We start from the raw sequence: 19,423 nt of genomic DNA, 5'->3' as shown, positions 1-19,423 counted from the left end.
AAAATAAAATATAAAATAAAATAAATAAAATAAATAAAATAAATAAAATAAATAAAATAAAATAAAATAAAATAATAAAAAAATAAAATAAAATAAATAAAATAAAATAAAATAAAAAATAAAATAAATAAAATAAAATAAATAAAATAAAATAAATAAAATAAAATAAAATAATAAAAAAATAAAATAAAATAAAATAGATAAAATAAAATAAATAATAAAATAAAATAGAATGAACGTGGATCGCTTGGCCCCAGCCTTGCGCGGCGGCCGCCCTGCCCCGGGGTGGAGAGGCGGGGTCTGCAAGGGTCGAGGTGCCCGGGCGAGCCGGCGGCCCACACCCGCCGCGGGACCTCCCTTTGTGCGGCCGCTCCCGCTCGGGACGCCCTCCCGAGACCAGGGGGGACGGGGGGAGCCCGCGGCGTCCTGGCCTCGGCCCGGGCGGACCAGGCCCCCGGGAGGCAGCTGGGCAGTGTCTGTCTGCCGGGGCCACGTTGGTTCCCCATCGCAGATGATCGCGGATGACGTCCTTGCATTTTCAGGGGCCCTTCAGCGGCTTCCAAGCCGTCTTCCAAAGGAGGACATCTAAAGACTGGGAATTTCAAGTATGTGAGATACTGATGGGAGAGGGGTTGGATTAGTCAAACTCTCCTGAGAGTTCTCAGATGACATCACGTAGGGCATGTGTTTTCTTTGCCTGTCAATTATTCCAATAGTGAAATGTTTAATAGAAGGTAAAAGAAAACCCCTCTCTTTTCTTTTTTTAAAGATTTCATTTATTTATTCATGAGAGACACAGAGAGAGAGGCAGAGACACAGGCAGAGGGAGAAGCAGGGTGCCTGATGTGGAGGGACTCGATCCCAGAACCCCCCTATCTCGACCTGAGCCAAAGACAGACACTCAACCACTGAGCCACCCAGGTGTCCGAAATTAAACTTTTCTTAACTTCATTGGAAGTGAACTTTTCCCCTTCCTCTGCCAGAATGTGTAACAGCACAGAAAGGTTGCCTTCTTCTATAATTAACTCTTCATTACTGGTATAGACACTGTAGGTGTATTTTTCTCAATGTCATCATGAATGTATCTAGTTCACAACTGCGAACTGTTTTTGGAAAATACATCTCATCTCAAGTTAGAGTAATTCAAATGGGTTGCTGCTATGCATTTAACAAATCTCCAAAGTTACAGGCAAACCTTTTGAATAAGTAAATAAATAATAAACCTCTTAAACTGGGAGGGATTCCCGCTGGATTCCATTTCAGAACTTATATCTTGGTGACAGTAAAAGTAAGTGTCCTCTTCCTATAACAAAAAGGAAGCAATATTTACTTAAAGCAACAACAAAATATGACCAAGATTAAAAGAAAAAAAAGAGCTAATAAATTGTACAATAGGGGCTTGAAGCTTACCACCACAACCACCAGGAAAAAGGAAAAAAAAAAAAAAAACAGCAACAACAACATCAAAATGCCACATATTAAAAAAAAAAAAAAACACAAATATTTATTGTCCTCTAATGGACAATAACCTCTAACGGTTAAATCTTAAAGATGAAAAAGATTACCATAGTTTTTTGACTCTGTAATTATCAAGACCAAACAAACAAACAGTTAAAAGCAATTTGGAAAGCTGGCATTGGGGGGATCCCTGGATGGCTCAGCAGTTAAGTGTCTGATTTCGGCTCAGGGCAGATCCTGGAGTTCTGGGATGGAGTCCCACATTGGGCTCCCTGCATGGAGCCTGCCTCTCTCTCTGCCTATGTCTCTGCCTCTCTCTCTCTGTCTCTCATGAATAAATAAATAAAATCTTAAAAAAAAAGGAAAGAAAGAAAGAAAGAAAGAAAGAAAGAAAGAAAGAAAGAAAGAAAGAAAGAAAGAAAAAGAAAAAGAAAGAAAGAAAGCTGGCATTGTTTAAGCAGTAGGAGAGTTGCTCTTTTGCATGTTTTTGCTCTTTGGACCTTTTTACTATTATGGCTACTACAACTCTCCTAGGCTAAACCTAAGAATTCATCCAAGTTTATTCAGTGATTGCATGCTAGGTTAGGAGTTTTAAATCACATGATTCTAGACTGAGAGTTTGGAATTTGCTCTAGATTTAGCTAGACAAGCATAATTTATACACATAAACATATATATTAATAAGTAGTAATACTTCTATAACAGAAAACCTCTATAATTGTGTAACATGCTGGAAAGAAATAGGACCAAGAGGAAAAGCCTGGAGGCAATTCCTTTTGGTTGTGGTAGTCTTGCTGGGGATTAAATGTCTATTGGTGTTCCCAGTTTTACCCTGCTATCTTTTAAAAAAGTTTTTTTAAAGATTTTATTTTATTTATTTATTATGAGAGACACACACACAGAGAGGCAGAGACACAGGCAGAGGGAGAAGCAGGCTCCATGCAAGGAACCCAATGTGGGACTTGATCCCAAGACCCCAAGATCATGCCCTGGGCCGAAGGCAGGCACTAAACCGCTGAGCCATCCAGGGATCCCTTTTTAAAAGATTTTACTCATTTATTCATGAGAGACACACAGAGAGAGAGAGAAGTGGAGACATAGGCAGAGGGAGAAGCAGGCTCCCTACTTGGGAGCCCAATGTGGGACTCAATCCCAGGCCCCTGAATCATGATCTGAGTCGAAGGCAGATGCTCAACAAGTGAGCCACCCAGGTGCCCCACCCTGCTATCTTATTTTTCACTTCTCTTCCTGATTTCACATTTTTTGTGGGCTCTTTGGCAGTGTGGTGTGAGCAGAATATTAGAATAGTAGTTTTTAAAGATGTATAATTTGATCTTAGTTTACAGCTATACTATACCCAGAATGGCTCAAAAGTGTGAAAATGTACAGCCATCTAGATGTTTCTACATCTGTGTCTGAGCCAGAATGCTCCTGGCAGCGCATAGGCAATTATTGTGTTATATCTAAAAGAATAATCGAGAGGCCCCTGGCTCCATTGTTCTGTAGGATTCCCTACTCTTGTTGCTGAGCCAGCCTAGCTCCATCCATGTCCTCTTCCTACCCTCAAACTCCAAACTTCGGGCACTTAACATGCAGGCTGTGTCCTTTAGCTCAGTCCTTGACTTTCAGGAGAAATCTGTATAAAATGGAATATTCCATGCTAGGATGGAGATTTCCCCCCATATCAGTTGTTTTTCTCTTCCTCTGAGACAGCTGTGCATTTTCATTTTTCTGAATGTTTCTGCCTGTGACCATCCTATAAAGATTATGGAGGGGGAAGAAAATTATCCTTCATCAACTGTACAAAATGCAAGGATTTCTCTCACTTGTCCACCTCTCTGTTTTTTGGCTTCTTTCTTGGGGAACCCTTTCTGAGTCTTCCTGTCTCCAGTTGCCTGGCTTTGGGGCAGACTAATTTTTAGGCAGCTGTTTCTCCTGCCTAGTGGAAGGCAACCACATGGGCTGGAGCGTGTCTTTCCCTGGAACCCAGAGAGTCCTGCAGACAGCTCACAGGCTCTCTTCACCGAAGCTTCTGACTCAAGCCTGCCAGTCTTGCCTCGTGTAATGGATTTGAATGTGGGACCTTCCTATGGATGCCTTTACTTGCTGGCTAATAGGTCAGAGCATTTTTTAGCATTTTGAGGCCAAGGAACTTCTGACTGATTTCTGACACACTGCCACATCGTTGCCTTTTTATCTTTTTTTAACTTTCTGAATTTGTTTTTTCCTTTCTATGAAATGAATGTTCTTGATATAATGGAAACGTTTCATTTTCTCTACCTGGTTGTAGGTTCCTTAGGACATGACCTGTCCATATCTTAGAGTCATTTTCAGGACTTGGCACATAATTGATATTCAATAAATGTTTGTCGAATAGAATCGAGTTGTATCTTTCATCTACCTTCCTCCTAGATTATTTGAGATTAATTAATTTTTAAAAATATTTTATTTATGTATCTTTTTGAGTAATCTCCATACCCAAAGTGGGGCTCCAGTCTCACAACCCTGAGATCAAGAGTCACACGCACCACTGACTGAGCCAACCCTGAAATCAAGAGCCAGGTGCCCTATTTGAGATTACTTAGAAAGCAATTGTTACTATTAGTGCCTTTACAAAAATAAAAAGAAAATTATCAAATTAGAAAGTTAATTATCAAATTAGAAAGTTTGCCAGTAGGAGGGTTGATGTCTTGAAGCATTGCAGATGGAGACTGATAAAGAAAAACGTATTGTGTGACTTTGCTTATTAGTTTATTAGTTTTACATGGAAAAATAAGCGTATTGAAGAGCTCATCTCCAAAGGAAAAAATAAAAAAAGAGCTCATCTTCAATATATACTTAGAGGTCTTCAAGACTAAGCATTTAAACTAATATTTCAGGGACACTTGGCTGGCTCAGTCAGAAGAGTACATGACTCTTGATCTCAGGGTTGTGAGTTCCAGCACCATGTTAGGTATAGAGATTGCTTATATAAATAAAACCTAATGGGATCCCTGGGTGGCGCAGCGGTTTGGCGCCTGCCTTTGGCCCAGGGCGCGATCCTGGAGACCCGGAATCGAATCCCACGTCGGGCTCCGGGTGCATGGAGCCTGCTTCTCCCTCTGCCTATGTCTCTGCCTCTCTCTCTCTCTGTGTGACTATCATAAATAAATAAATAAATAAATAAATAAATAAATAAATAAGACCTAAAAAAGAAAGAAAGAGAAAGAAAAACTGAGTGGCTCAGTTGGTTGAACATCTGACTCTTGGTTTCAGCTCAGGTCATGATCTCAGGTTGTGAGAAAGAGCCCCGCATCAGGCTCCCCACTCAGCCTTGAGACTGCTTCTCCTTCTCCCTCTGCCCCTCCTCCCTTGCTTGCACACCTCTAATTCAAATAAATAAATAACTCTTTAAAAAAAAAAAAACCTATTTTTTCGGAGGCATAGAATCATTTTCAGACTCTTAGCTGCAGGGGACCTTAGAGATCATATGGTATAATCTTATTGTACTGGTGATGAAACTGGTGGTCAATTGTACAAATGACTTTTTCACATTCAGACAGCTAGGTAGTGGAAAAATGAGAATAAGATATAGTTCTTCCCATAAGAACCCAGCACTTTTTTTATTGCACTTTAGCTCTTTTAGCAGGATATAGTTATTTGTATAGATGTCATCTCCCCCCAAAGGGTCCTAAATTAATGGAAGACAGAGGTCATGGTCTTTTTCATTTTGCTCTTTATGAAAGATAAAAGGTATAATGCCTGGCAATTGTGGTTACCAAGTGGTAGGTGCTCAATTAGCTCCCTTTGTTGTTGTTGTTGTTTTAAGATTTTACTTATTTGAAAGAGAGAGGGAGCACGTGCACGCACACACGAGTTGGGGGAGGGGTAAAGGGAGAGGGAGAAGCAGGCTCCCAGTAGAGCATGGAGCATGATGTGGGGCTGGATTCCAGGACCCTGAGATCATGACCTGAGCTGAAGGCAGAGGCTTAGCCTACGGAGCCACCCAGGCACCCCTCAATTAACTCCCTTTTGATCAAATTCTTATCTGATGATATGATCCTTCTTGGCCTCATGTTCACAGGATGCCACTCTTTATTTATTCATTAAATATTTGTTGTCTACCTGCTTATGTACCAAATGCCATACTAGTATCAAAATGAGAGTTAAAATGAAGATCTCCATTTTGCTTTGAGTCTATATTAAAATATTACTGTGAGGTGTTAAATATCTCACTTAGAAAGGAAAGGAAATGAATTTTCAACTGATATATTTCCTTCCTATAGGTTCATTTGCATTTCATAGAATTTTAGTGCTAAAGAGAACTTAAGGTTTTCATCATCAGGGAATGGCAAAGCAATGACCAGAATGTATGTCATCTCCCTCAAAATCCAATATTTTTTTCTGTTACAAAGATTTCTTTTCTTCCTTTTGCATTTGTGGAATAACATATGCATTAATTAAATTTATGAATGTTAATCAAACGGAGATCCACATTTCTTCTGGATTAGATATCAAAATGCCTGAAGGGGAAGTGTGGAGTGAAAATAGAGTAGGAAGACAGAGCACTTGATTCTTAGCCAAAAGAACAGAAAATGCCCTAATTATGCGCTTTAAATCATAGGATAATTAGAGCCACAAGGATCCTTAGAGCCCACTTACGCAAGCCCTGTTTGTTTCCAGATGAAGATGCTGAGGCTCTAAGAGGTTAAAATGAATTCACCAAGGCCACACAGTAAATTGCTACCAGAGATGGGACTAGAATACCTGTATCCTAATTTCCAATCCACAAGGCCAGTGTTTCTACATTTCAGTCATTTGCAAACTACATTTTCCATTTGTCTGAATCCACATACCATCGGTATTAGTACTTACTATTTTTGACAGTTTGTTCTTTTTAATTAAAAATTTTCTAATATGTAATATATTTTCAAACGCCAATTTATTTTAAAAAGAAATTCTTTTTGCCATTATTGTAAGTGGGAAACCAGTATTGTTTGCTATGATTAGAAGATAAACATAAAAATAACAACTTTGGAAATATTTCTAAATTCTGTTTAATTACTCCTCTTGCCAAAGGCTCCTCTTTTTTTATTCTCTTTTTCAAGAGAGGAGTAAGCAAGTGTTAAAGACCCAAAATGAAAATTACTTCTTGATGTGATCAAAGAAAATTGCAAAGGTAATGGTGTCTTCCCTTGATATTTTGTCATTTTGTGCTACAGCTGATTCTCACCTGAAATAATTTTGTGTGCCACCAGCAATTCACATCCCCATTTTCAGAAACACCACTTTATTCAATAGTAGCACTTACTGAAAAGCGTGTTTTGATTATGCACTTTCATCCCTGGGTAATGTATTTTATAAGTGTTACCTGGCTCTTACCTCATCTGTGTCTTAAGGGCATAGATTGTTATTTCTTCATCCCACAGAAGAATGTTCTGAATTCCAAAGAGGTTTCAAGAATTATCCCAGCACAGTGATAAGTATGACTGAGCCAGAGGCAAATAAGTTGGGAGCTCAAATTCCTGATAGGATTTGACCACCTTCCTCCCTGCAAAGTCATCTGGGAGTCTAAGCATTGTGCAACCCAGGCCTACTCCAGCGGTCAAGCAAAGAGCTAAGAGAGTGGAGAGAAGGCTAACTCTCATCAAACTCTGGCTCTTGCCAGGTTAGCTCATTTAATCCTCCCAGCAAATGTATCCCCATTTCACAGATAGAGAGACAGTTTCAAAGATGCTAAATAACCTTGGCAAGTTCACACACTTATAGTAAGAGGCAGAGCCAGGATTCAAACTCCTCTTCCTGTTGTTGTTTTTTTCTAAGATTTTATTTATTTATTTAGAGAGAGAGAGCATGGGGAGGGGAAGAGGGAAAGGAAGAGAGAGAGAGAATTTCAAGAAGATTCTGCACTGGGAGGTGGGGGATGAGTGTGGGGCTCCAACGCTGGGCTTGATCTTTCAATCCTGAGACCTGTGTCCAAATCAAGAGTCAGTCCCTCAACCAGCTAAACCACCCGGGTGCCCCTCCTCTTCCTGATTTCTTAAGCTCCTGTGCTTCACTGACATCATGAGATTATAAATTTTGAGACCTGGATTCTAGGCTGATTTTGCCACCAAATTGAAACATGATACTGCTCAAAAGATCAAAAGATCCTGAGACATTATCATCGCTACTCCTTTTCACCCAGTCTTGGGCTTGCATGGTTCTTTTGTCACCTCACACAGGTGCATGAGTAGATTCACGTAGTAGGCCTCTTGCTCCATCTCTCTTCCCTGCACAAGTGTCTATGCAAGTATCATTTGGCCCTTATTTTACATTGTATGCTATGGTTACATTCTTTGAGCAATGCCAAATTTGAGAAATTGGTCTAAAAATGGAAATTCATTCCAAAATTAATGCCATTAAGAATCAACATAAACAAGACTAATTTTTTTCATTTGTCGACATAATCCACTCAGAGAGATAGTATAGAAATCGTGAGATGTGGCTATCTCTTGAATCTCATCAGAAAGGCTTTGGTGAACAGGTGAGGGGATGCTGAGCAGAAATGCTTGGAGAGAGGTCATTTAAAGGGAAATGAGGGCAGCCTTGGTGGCTCAGCAATTTAGTGCCACCTTCAGCCCCGGGTGTGGTCCTGGAGACCCAGGATCCAGTCCCTTGCCTGGCTCCCTGCATGGAGCCTGCTTCTTCCTCTGCCTGTGTCTCTGCCTCTCTCTCTCTCTTTCTCTCTCTCTCTCTGTCTCTTTCTCTCTGTCTCTTTCATGAATAAATAAATAAAATCTTTAAAAAAATAAATAAATGGAAGTGAAAAGAGCCTGAGCTTGGGGAAGGGATTTTTTTTTTTTAAGATTTTATTTAGTGGGATCCCTGGGTGGCGCAGCGGTTTAGCGGCTGCCTTTGGCCCAGGGCGCGATCCTGGAGACCCGGGATTGAATCCGACGTCAGGCTCCCGGTGCATGGAGCCTGCTTCTCCCTCTGCCTGTTTCTCTGCCTCTCTCTCTCTCTCTGTGACTATCATAAATAAATAAAAAAAAAAAAAAAAAAGATTTATTTATTTGAGATAGAGTGAGAGAGAGAGAGAGCACAATCAAGGAAGCAGCAGGCAAAGGGAGAGGAAGAAGCAGGCTCCTCATTGAGCAGGGAGCCTGACGCAGGCTCCTGACGTCAGGACCCTGGGATCATGACCTGAGCCGAAGGCAGATGCCCAACTGTTTGAGCCACCCAGGTGCCCCTGGGTGAGGGGTTTTAATAACCAGGAATTCAGAGCGACTTGGGGATGAGGAGAAAAGTATGGGGAGCTAGAGATAAGGATGGTGGGGAGTAGGGGGACTGGAGATGACATAGGAGGAAGAGTAGAGATGGTTTTCTCCTTTCTTCGGTTCTTAGCCTGGCTGCTCTGTTCACAGCAGCCCTTGTGTATTTCTTTCTTCCTTCCTTTTAAAAATGTTTTTATTTATTTATTCATGAGAGACACACAGAGAGAGGCAGAGACACAGGCAGAGAGAGAAGTAGGCTCCATGCAGGGAGCCTGATGCAGGACTTGATCCCAGGATCCTGGGATCACGACCTGGACCAAAGGCAAATGCTCAACCACTGAGCCACCCAGACATCCCAGCCCTGTGTATTTCTTAGGGCCTTTTCACATCCCCTGGGCTGGTCATGCCCTTAGCAAGGTAGAAGATACAGCCTCATTTTGCTCAATTTTGGGCAGCGACTCCTTTAGCAGCCTGATGCCTTTGGAGAACATCATCATCTTTATTTCATCCATAGACACTGCCTCATTCAGTCTCTGTGGTCGCCTGCACTCTGCAGTTCTCACACCCCAAAGCCATGATCTGCTGTCTCCATGGCCTACTGCATCATACTTTTTTATTTTTATTTTTACTTATTTATTTATTTTTAAAGACTTTATTTATTTATTCATGAGAGACACAGAGAGAGAGAGGCAGAGACATAGGCAGAAAGAGAGGCAGGCTCCATGCAGGGAGCCTGATGTGGGACTCGATCCCAGGACCCCAAGATCACGCCCTGGGCCGAAGGCAGGGGCTCAACCGCTGAGCCACCCAGGCGTCCCTGCATCATACTTTTTAATGCGTAAGTATTATAGAGCATCTGGGGAATACTCTCTACTGGGGAAGAAAGGTTCTCTTTCAATTGTATTTACTGAGATTTAGTTAAAAGTTAACAGACCCATATCACATGAAGAACCAGTAAGTGACATATCCCTCTTATTTCTCAATGTCTTGTCTGATGCAATCATTGATTTTGGATAATTCACCTACCATTCATTTCACTCTCAACACAACTTATTATACATAAACACACACACAATTCTAATCATTTTCTTTTTTCTTTTCTTTCTTTTTTGGTCAATAAACATAAGGATTGTGGGTAGGAAATGGCATTTAAGAAGCATGGGCTCCCTCGTATCAATGTCTTATAATATTTTTAAACTGGAAAATCATCGCCATTGGAGAGATTCAAGTTTTATTGATATGCAATAAATGCATGTTTTTAAAAAAATATTTTATTTATTTATTTGAAAGAGAGTGAGAGAGAGCACACATGAGTGGGATGGGGGGATGCAGAGGGAGAGGGAGAAGGAAACTCCATGCTGAGCTGGGAGCCTGACTTGGGGCTGGATCCCAGGAGCTGGATCCCAGGAGCTGGATCCCAGGGTCATGACCTGAGCAGAAAGCAAATGCATAACTGACTGAGCCACCCAGGTGCCCCTTGATATGCAATTGGAAAGCCCTGAAATTATTTTCAGAGTCATAGAGCAAGGAATATAGTAGAAATCCTTGAGTCAGCGACAAAGACAACAGTCAAAATCTTTCATTGTTGGCTGAACTCGACTTGCTCTCTTGGAAAAAGTGATTTCAAACAAACATCTCTAAAAGGGAGTTAAAGCTCAAGATACTCAGCCATAAAAAGGAATGAGATCTTGCCATTTGCCACAGCTTGGATAGACCTAGTGAGTATAATTCTAAGTGAAATAAGTCAGACAGAGAAAGACAAATGCCGTATGATTTCACTTATATGTGGAATCTAAAAAACAAAATAAGTATATAAACAAACAAACAAACAAACAAACAGTAACGACAGGCTCATAAACAGAGAGAACAAACTGATGGTTGCCAGAAGGGAAAGGAGTGGGTGAGGGGAATGGACAAAATGGGTAAAGGGGAGTGAGAGATACAGATTTCCACTTATGAAATGAATAAGTCAAAGGGATGAAAGGTACAGGATAGGGAATATAGTCAGTGATATTGTGATAATGTTGTATGGTGACAGATGGCAGCTACATTTGTGGTGAGCATAGCCTAATATATAGATTTGTTGAATCACTGTTGTACACCTGAAACGAATGCAATGTTGTATATCAACTGTATCTAAATTAAAAAAAAAAGTCAAGATAAGTGAAAAGAAATGAAGAGAGTATATGGTCCCATAAATGAGCTTGTGTTCAGGCCCAGACAATTTCCAGCCCAGGGTTCTAAAAGAACCTACAAATGTGATCATAAAGCCAGAGTAGAAACTCCTTGATGAGGTATCAAGAGCAATAGGTGTTAACTGAATCTGTAATTGGTTGAGGAATTGTACCCAAAGGCATTGATGAATGGAATAAAACCAACCTAGAGGAAACTCTATTAGAGACTCCATGGGGAATTAGAAACCAGGAAGATGAACAGTCATCAGAAGGGGTTAGAGTCTGGCAAGCACATCCTTAGGTCTAGAGAAGTGGCAAAGTCGAGGGTGAAACGTCAGAGCTTGAAGTCTGGAAGCTGTCTCTCTTCCCAACAATCTGCATGGCTTTGGGTACACAGCCTTCTGTTGTAGTCTTAGAAATGCTTTGCGAATAAAAGAGAAAGTATCTGTAAAATGCTTTATGTTTCTAGAAGGGAAAATTGTGTATAAGGTAGGATATTATATTATTCATTTAGCTCCCAGGCTTCATTGGATTCATTAGAAATTTGTGTAGCTGGAATTACCAAATGATTTGAGGAAGAGGTACAAATGAAGGAAGAGGCAGTTCTAAAATGGATATAAATGGCCTAGTAAGAGAACACCTAGCTACTTTATTGCTTTGAAATGGGTCTAGCAACACTACTGAATATATGATTTGTTTTTCTTCTGCCAAAGTAGAACCACTTCCCCAGGACTTTTTCTTAGGTCTTTCTTGATGTTTTCCTCTGCACCTTGTCTTTTCTGTTTGTTTGTTTTTCTTTTCTTTTCTTTTCTTTTCTTTTTTTTTTTTTTTTGTTGTTTTTTCCAATCTCTCATCCATCTACTTTTTTGGGGCAGAGTGTTATTTAAGGACTAACTACCTACTTCTTCTCAGTGTTGGCTTGGCTTAAAATAGCAAAATATTTTCACGTCATATTTTTGTGAAACATAAACCTGAAAGGAACTGCTTCAATGTATTCTCTTGTTTCATTAATGTCTTAGGTTTGGATTCACTTAGTACGCTACAAATAGATGACAGAAGGCAGAGAGGTGAGGAGGAGAGAGAAGCCCAAGAATATGTTGCCAAGATTTGTATTGCAAATGACTCTTGAGGAAGAGCTCATTCTCTTATCCCTTTAAATCTTACTGTTTCATATTCCTTCCCAAACTTGATCTTCCTTTCAACTTGTATGGGAATCTTTCCAGAACTAAATTCTATTGTCTAACTCAAATGATAACTTTTCCTATTTCCTTTCTTCTTGCCTGCACTATTACAAATAAGTAGCACGGATTTGCTTTTTATTAAAACTTTCTTGTAGCCAATATTTATTTTTATCAAAACATTCCATGCAATTAGTTCAGGGGGACAAATGATGCCAAAAAAACAAAGGCTTATGCCAAAAGCAACAACTTTTTGATAGCTCAGGTGGTTAAATTGAACTTTTCTGACTTCTGACATTTACCTCCTTATTTCTTAGAAGTATGTGTATCATTTTCATTTTGTCACATAGCAATTTTTATAAATTAGGCAATTGTGAAGAGCTTAGGGAAACTGGTCATCTGAGCAAGCTTATTGTTCTTCAAAATTCAGGAATTGAGTTTGTTAGCCTTCAAAGTACAAAATGTACAGAACCAAGCTACAATACATCATCCTGAATGATGAAGGTTTTGGAAGAGCAAGTCCAAAGAAGATAGTGGATTTATCCAACTATAAAATCAATAGAATACAGTCAGGATTCGATCACAGATGCAGAACCCACTAGGAGCTCTCTCTGCATGTGTGTGTGTGTGTGTGTGTGTGTGTGTGTGTGTATCATAGCTTATATATCATATCCAATCTCACACAATTGTAGGAACTGTTTAAACTGTCTTTGTAGGGACGCCTTGGTGGCTCAGCGGTTGAGTGTCGCCTTTAGCTCAGGGCGTGATCCTGGAGTCCTGGGATGGAGTCCCACGTCAGGTTCCCTGCATGGAGCCTGCTTCTCCCTCTGCCTGTCTCTGCCTCTCTCTCTCTGTCTCTGTCTCTCATGAATAAATAAGCAAAATCTTAAAAAAAAACAAAAACAAAAAAACTGGAACTTGCAGGTGTGAGCTAGAACGAACCCAGGAGGACAGACTGAAACCTTGTCACTTCTCACTGCCTCTGACCTTGATGGTATAGATCCAGCAGGAGAAACTGTCCCCCTTCATTATGTATCTAATCTAGCTCAGGAGTTGGAAAAGCTGGAGAAGGATTCACAGGGAAGGTGGAGAAGATGTAGGTCCCTTGCCTTGCCAGTTGGCTGTCCCTTGCCAGTGAGGTAAGAAAGTTGATAAGTAATAACATGAGTTACAAAATGGCTGCTTGCTTCACTTCCAAGCTCCAAATCTGTGCAAGAATGTCTCTTGTGGTCAGTCTTAGTCAGAAACATATGGGGAGGGAATTCTGGGAAATGTAGTTCAGTGTAGCCAAGTTGACACACAATGCAAAACAATTAGTCTGCTCCTTATCAGTTTGTCATATGTATATATACACATATATTTTTTAAAAATATTTTATTTATTTAAAAAAATATTTTATTTATTTATTTGAGAGAGTGAGAGAGCACAAGCTGGGGGAGGGGCAGAGGGAAAAGGAGAAGCCGACTTCTTGATGAGCGTGGAGCCCTGCACCGGGCTTGATCCCAGGACCCTGAGATCATGACCGGAGTGGAAATCAGATGCTTCAATGACTGAGGCACCCCGATATATTTTTTCTCTTGCAAAAAAATAGTTAAGGATTCAAGTGTCCATTCTGCCCCCTTACTAATAGAACAATGAAAAAGCCACTTAACATTTCTAGGGCTATGTGTACTTAGGGAAGAATTATTTGTAAGGGAAAAAAAGAATAATGATATCTAATCCCTGGAAATTACCTAGAAGTCCATCATCATGGATATTTGGCCAGCTTCTTTTTTCTACTGCCCAAATATAACTGCTAGATAAGGTTATATTTGTCAAGGTTTCTGAAATAGTATTCCCTAGTCCATAAAGCAATAGAATATAACAGAGCTAGGCTTGTAATTCAGAGCCCTTTCATTTCCAATCAACAACTTATTTTAAAGAAAACAAAAGTCTTCCAAATGAATCATCTCTGTATCCTGCATTTATTTTCTTATGTCTTAGCAATTATTTGAATTTTGTTTTTTCCTTTTTTTTTTTTAAGTAGGTAGGCTTAACTTTATTTCTCATCATCACAGTGGAATCTAAAAACTGCTTTTTATATTAATAAGCAACAGCAATACATACTGTTCAGTAGATAATCAATTTTTAGTATTAAGGAAAGTGTTCTGAAGGAGCCAAATATTTTAATGTTTTTAGATGAGCAAATCATTTCCATTTAGTATAGGTCTTTTTTCACAGAGAGTTATATAAAAGGTCAGACAATAGCTAAATTTTAACTATAAATTATAAATCTAAAAAATTATCATTTGGGGGGGCATCTGGGTGGCTCAGTCGGGTAAGTATCTGACTTTTGATTTCAGCTCAGGTCATAATCTCAGGGTCATGAAATTGAGCTCTGCATTGGGCTCAGCACTGGGTGTGGAGCCTGATTAAGATTCTCTCTCTCGGGGCGCCTGGGTGGCTCAGTGGTTGAGTGTCTGCCTTTGGCGTGATCCTGGAATCCCAGGATTGAGTCCCACAGCAGGCTTCCTGCATGGAGCCTGCTTCTCCCCCTGCCTATGTCTCTGCCTCTCTCTCTCTCTTTCTCTCTCTTTCATGAATAAATAAATAAAATCTTAAAAAAAAAAAAAGATTCTCTCTCTCCCTTTCCCTCTGTCCCACCCCTCATCCCTCTGTCTCTCGCTCCCTTAAAAAAATAAAAAATTTCCCTAAGCTGTCTATAGATAAAATTTATCATTCTTTCCACTGTAAAGACATGACATATAAGCAACAGACCTGAAACAAACAAAACAAAAGCCCCTGACAAAAACAATCTGTTTCTTCTCAACTTTCTCCATGTGATAGTCATAAAAATCTCCACTAAAGGAAAACTCTTCAGAAATAAATCATGTCTTTTTAAAAATGAACTTAGCTGAAGTTGATCGTATCAACTGAAGAATAAGCAAAGCTGTAAACTGTATAAAGGAAATCAATCTAATTGGTAAAATGGTATTCTCCTAGTCCAGTACTTCATATCAAAATTCAGTAACAAAGAATTGCGGTAATTGTGTCCCAAAGGCAGAGGCAGATGTTTAAAATCCAGGAAGTTTTAAAAATAGCTTTTAAATGTTTCTGCTGCTGACAAACAGGAACTATCATGCGCTCTTCACTTTTCTCTAGATCCTAAGATATGCCCCATTTTTCTTGCCTTCCAGGTTTGTTTGGGGTTTGGGGGCAGGGGAGTGTGGTCTGTCAGGGCTCAGCCACTTGCCTCAGTTTCTCGGTGAGCTTCATCTTGCCCTGTTAATGCATTGCCTCAATCATCCTGTGCCTGTAAGATCTGCTTCTGCAGACCCCACAGCTCTGAGTCTTTCTACTCCCCCCCCCAGATGTCTTTCTTTCTTTCTTTCTTTCTTTCTTTCTTTCTTTCTTTCTTTCTTTCTTTCTGAGAGAGAGAACATAAGCAGGGAAGAAGGGCAGAGGGAGACCACCCCCTCCCCCAACACCCCACTGAGCAGGGAGCTTGATCCCAGGACCTGAGCCAAAGGCAGACCACTTAATCCACTGAGTCGCTCAGGCACCCCTGAGTCTTTCTACTTTTTACAATGAATAACATAGAGGATTCATCTGTGTTGGGCACAGGGAAATTCCTTTTACCACTTCTTTACTGTGTAGGTTTTCTAGCATCAGCAAGACATTCCTTAAGAATCAGTGCCTTCGGGGTGCCTGGGTGGCTCACTGGGTGAGTGTCTGACTTCGGCTCAGGGCGTGATCCTGGAGTCCCAGGATTGAGTCCCACATTGGGCTCCCTGTGAGGAGTCTGCTTCTCCCTCTGTTTGTGTCTCTGCCTCTCTCTATGTCTCTGATGAATAAATAAATAAAATCTTAAAAAAAAAAAAAAAAGATTCAGTGTCTTCATTTATCCATGGATGTGAGCCAAGCTACTCATGCTGTTTGACAAAGTCCAGGCATGAGGGCTAATCCTGAAAAATCGAGAGAAGCTACAGCTGGCTCCCACTGATTCCTTTCACTTTGTTCTTGGCCATCTTCAGCATCATTATAATATTATTGGGGAATTTTCATAAAATAAATATGGAGTCTAAAAATAATCAAAACCTCTAACATGCTTCTTAGAATAAAACCCAATGCCCCCCCCCAAAAAAAAAACCCCAAAAAACAAAACAAAACAAAACAAAAAACCAATGCGCCCGGCCCTGTAATTTCTCTAATATGAGAAATGTTGAGTTTTTTATCAGTTAGGGGTAAAAGATCTGGAAACCTAGCCTAGTTAAAGCTGTCATGGAAGAAGTCCTTCAGGCACCTCTTAAGTGTCAAGACAAGGAGACGACAGTCAATTAACCAATGGAAGAAATATTTTGATAAAATAGGTTGTGGGTAGGTTGTAGGTATTGTAAACTGACAAAAGAAAGTTAAACATTTCTGCATATAACCTTTAGACTATAATAACCCATTTCGTGTAACCATAGTACCATAGACTTGTTCTTCCACTAGAGTAGGTCACGCTCTGTCTAGCACCTTTATCTTCTGTGTCGCATTCACTACTTTCTCAAGAAATCAGTAAAGGTCGTGTTAATTATAGCAGTAGAAGCTGAAAGGAAAAACATTTCGTATGAAAAAGATGTTTAGAATGATCTAAGATGCTTGTGATAAAATGTAAAACGTAATTACCTACTAACTGGAAAAACAAGGCAATGTAAAATGATATAAATAAAGTCCCTCCAAAATGGTCTGGAGAAGACGTATGCACCCTGACTCTGTGTGTGTGCGTCTCCTCATTCACCGACTCCGTCCTTTCCTTCCAGAGACCCACCCCAGCTGGAGCTGGACTCCGGCCATCCATGTACTCTGCACCTTATGGAATATGAGGATCACGAACTGCAGACTGACCCTAGACTCCTAAGTTTAAAGAGCTCACCTTTCAAAGGTACTGATTTGCCCCTCTTTGTCATGTTGAAAATTAGTAGTGTTTTTGTGATTTTTTTCAATTTGCAATGCCTAAAAGTGTGCAGATGACTTTTTAAAAAGCCAAACTTAGTAGACAAATTAGCTGTGTTATTAAATAGCAAAGGGTATATAATTTCACTGTGAACTAGGAAACATATTACTGATAAAATTTATGAATATCCCACAAATATTGACATAGAATCTTAAATATTCTACAGAAGTTTACCGTGTCTCTCTGACATCTCAAAGGTCAGAGCAGTTTGCAGGTGTGGTCTCAGTGGGAAGATGCCAGATCACCTTTGGAATTAATGGTCAGAACTGGTCTCCTAGGCTAGCTGGCCTGCCTTGCTTTCTTTAGGCAATAAGAGTCAAAATGGTAGTCTCAGTTAGTTGGGAAGGGGGAGAGGGAAGAAGATTGGCAAGCACTTATGGAAAACCTAGAAATTCTATCATAGCCAGAATTTCCATTTATCCCTAACTTGGGATGGGGATGGAGGTGGGGTGGGGTGGGGGAGGCAAAAGAGTAGCAAACATTTTCTGCATATGTTTCTCAGTTGTTTCATTGTCCTCATTAAAACCAACTTCTGTTTAAAGTTCTTATCCAGGATGTAATGAATCAGCAAATTGTTTTCTTTTCAATACGTGGTACTGGCTTGCTTTTGCAGAAGCAGTGCCTTATATGCCTGCTGTGTTTCAGCGTGATACAAAGGACATGTTTCTCTGCTCCGAAGTTTTAGACTTTCTAAATGCAAGATGCTTCTTTAGAAGAGCATGCCGTGAAATTACGTTTAAATATTTACCTTGGCACCTTTAAAATATGGTACCGTCTTTAGGGGCTTTGTTAATAGGGACTTGGAAAATCAAGGCAATACAGGGACTGTTCTCACTTACTAGTATTCTCTTGCTATGATGCATAAAAGTTGCAATGTATACAGCAAGGAGGACTCAGCAAGTGAAGCAAACTTGGGTGTTGATTTTAAACAAATTATTTGGTTTTAGATAGTGAGAGGAGGCTGCCCCTTTCCCCCCTGCTCCATTATTACATTATTTACCAAGCAGCTGTGTCCCTGAGCCAAGAAACTGCTGGCTAGAGACTGCCTCTGTTGCTACAGTCTTCCCAGTGGACACTGTTTGGAGCTAGGAATGAAGCTTACTAAGAGCTTTCTTGTATGTTCTCTGCTGCCCTGGCATAGCATTAAAAGGGTGTGGATGGTCTTCCTACAACAGCTTATATTGAGGCAAAAAGTAACCCTGAAGTAATCCTTACCCCTACCAACTGCCTCAAAAATTCACTAAGGGCTAAGACTTAAGAAATAAGAAAGAATGAAGCTACTCACAGGAGTCCCAGCACCCTTCTTCTGCAAATTCAATGGTCTAGCCTCCTCCACCGACAGTATTTTAACCAGCAAGAGGATATTACTTTATGATCTTGCTTGTGTTAGATCAGTGTAAAGAGAAGTATTGGATGACCTCTCAGTAGTTATTTCTGAGTGAAGAAATCATTCTTTTTCTTTTTGTTTATTTCATGGCCCTAGTGAATCTCAAGATGCAACCTCAAGTGTTAAAGGCAGACAGAAAGAGATGCTTCTCAATGCTGTTTGCCAGGAGGTTGTCCCAGGTAAGTTGTCTTTTTGGGGGCAGCTCCCCGGTGATCTCAGTTGGAGTATCAGGAATCTTCTTAGTCTCATGATATCTCTTCTGGGTGCTATAGTGGCTCTTTCTTTGTTTTGTGGTTTGAGTTTCAGCAGAATTCAAAATGGCAGGGCACCTGGGTGGGGGAGTCGCTTAAGCCTCCAACTCTTGGTTTCAGCTCAGGTCATAGTCTCAGGGTCCCAAGACTGAGCCCCATGTTGGGCTCCCCACTCAGCAGGGAGACTGCTTGTCTCCCTTCCCTCTGCCCCTCCCCCCACTCTTGTGCACGTGCTCTCTCTCAAATACATAAATCTTAAAAAAAAAAAAAAAAGAATTCAAAATGGCTGAAGGTAAAGCAGAAGAGGTTTCTAGAAGGGCCAATACAGACAAGGATTCCTGTGGTAGAAAGTTGGCTTGTAATTGCCAGTCCATTATGTTCATTGGCATCTGAAACTCCCCGACACCAGCCTTGGATGTGTGGGACAGCTGCTGCCAAGCCAACCAGGAGTCACTCAGCATGGAGACTCTTGAAGGGACCAGATATATATCAAAACACTTAAACTGAAAAAATGTACTGCACACAGAGACTCAGGACTCATGAAGGCCAGAATTGCCAATGGTGGTGTAATTTTTTCACAAATCTCTATCTAGGAAGAACAACAGGAAACCTGTCCAAAATATGCTTAGATTTCTTGTTACTTCATGGTCAAGATGGTTATTTTACTCCCAGGACTGGTGCCTGGGCTGGGATGGCTGCAGCAGCTAGGAGTCGGGCAGCATCACCATCTCTCTTGCTTCCTTACTACAAGGCTGTCTCAGG

General features: G+C 40.5%; 1 long non-coding RNA gene across 1 annotated transcript; it reads left to right on the top strand.

Annotated features, from left to right (window-relative positions):
* Nucleotides 1–190: 190 nt before the first annotated feature.
* LOC111097438 lies at nt 191–18,594 on the top strand. The gene is made up of 3 exons (XR_005364068.1): nt 191–605; nt 16,830–16,951; nt 18,507–18,594. It is a non-coding gene; the product is annotated as an uncharacterized LOC111097438 (long non-coding RNA).
* The last annotated feature ends 829 nt before the right edge of the window (nt 18,595–19,423 follow it).

The sequence above is a fragment of the Canis lupus genome, chromosome 9, assembly GCF_011100685.1.
Source record: "Canis lupus familiaris isolate Mischka breed German Shepherd chromosome 9, alternate assembly UU_Cfam_GSD_1.0, whole genome shotgun sequence".
NCBI classification, from domain to species: Eukaryota; Metazoa; Chordata; class Mammalia; order Carnivora; family Canidae; genus Canis; species Canis lupus.
This window is presented reverse-complemented; position numbering and strand designations above follow the sequence as displayed.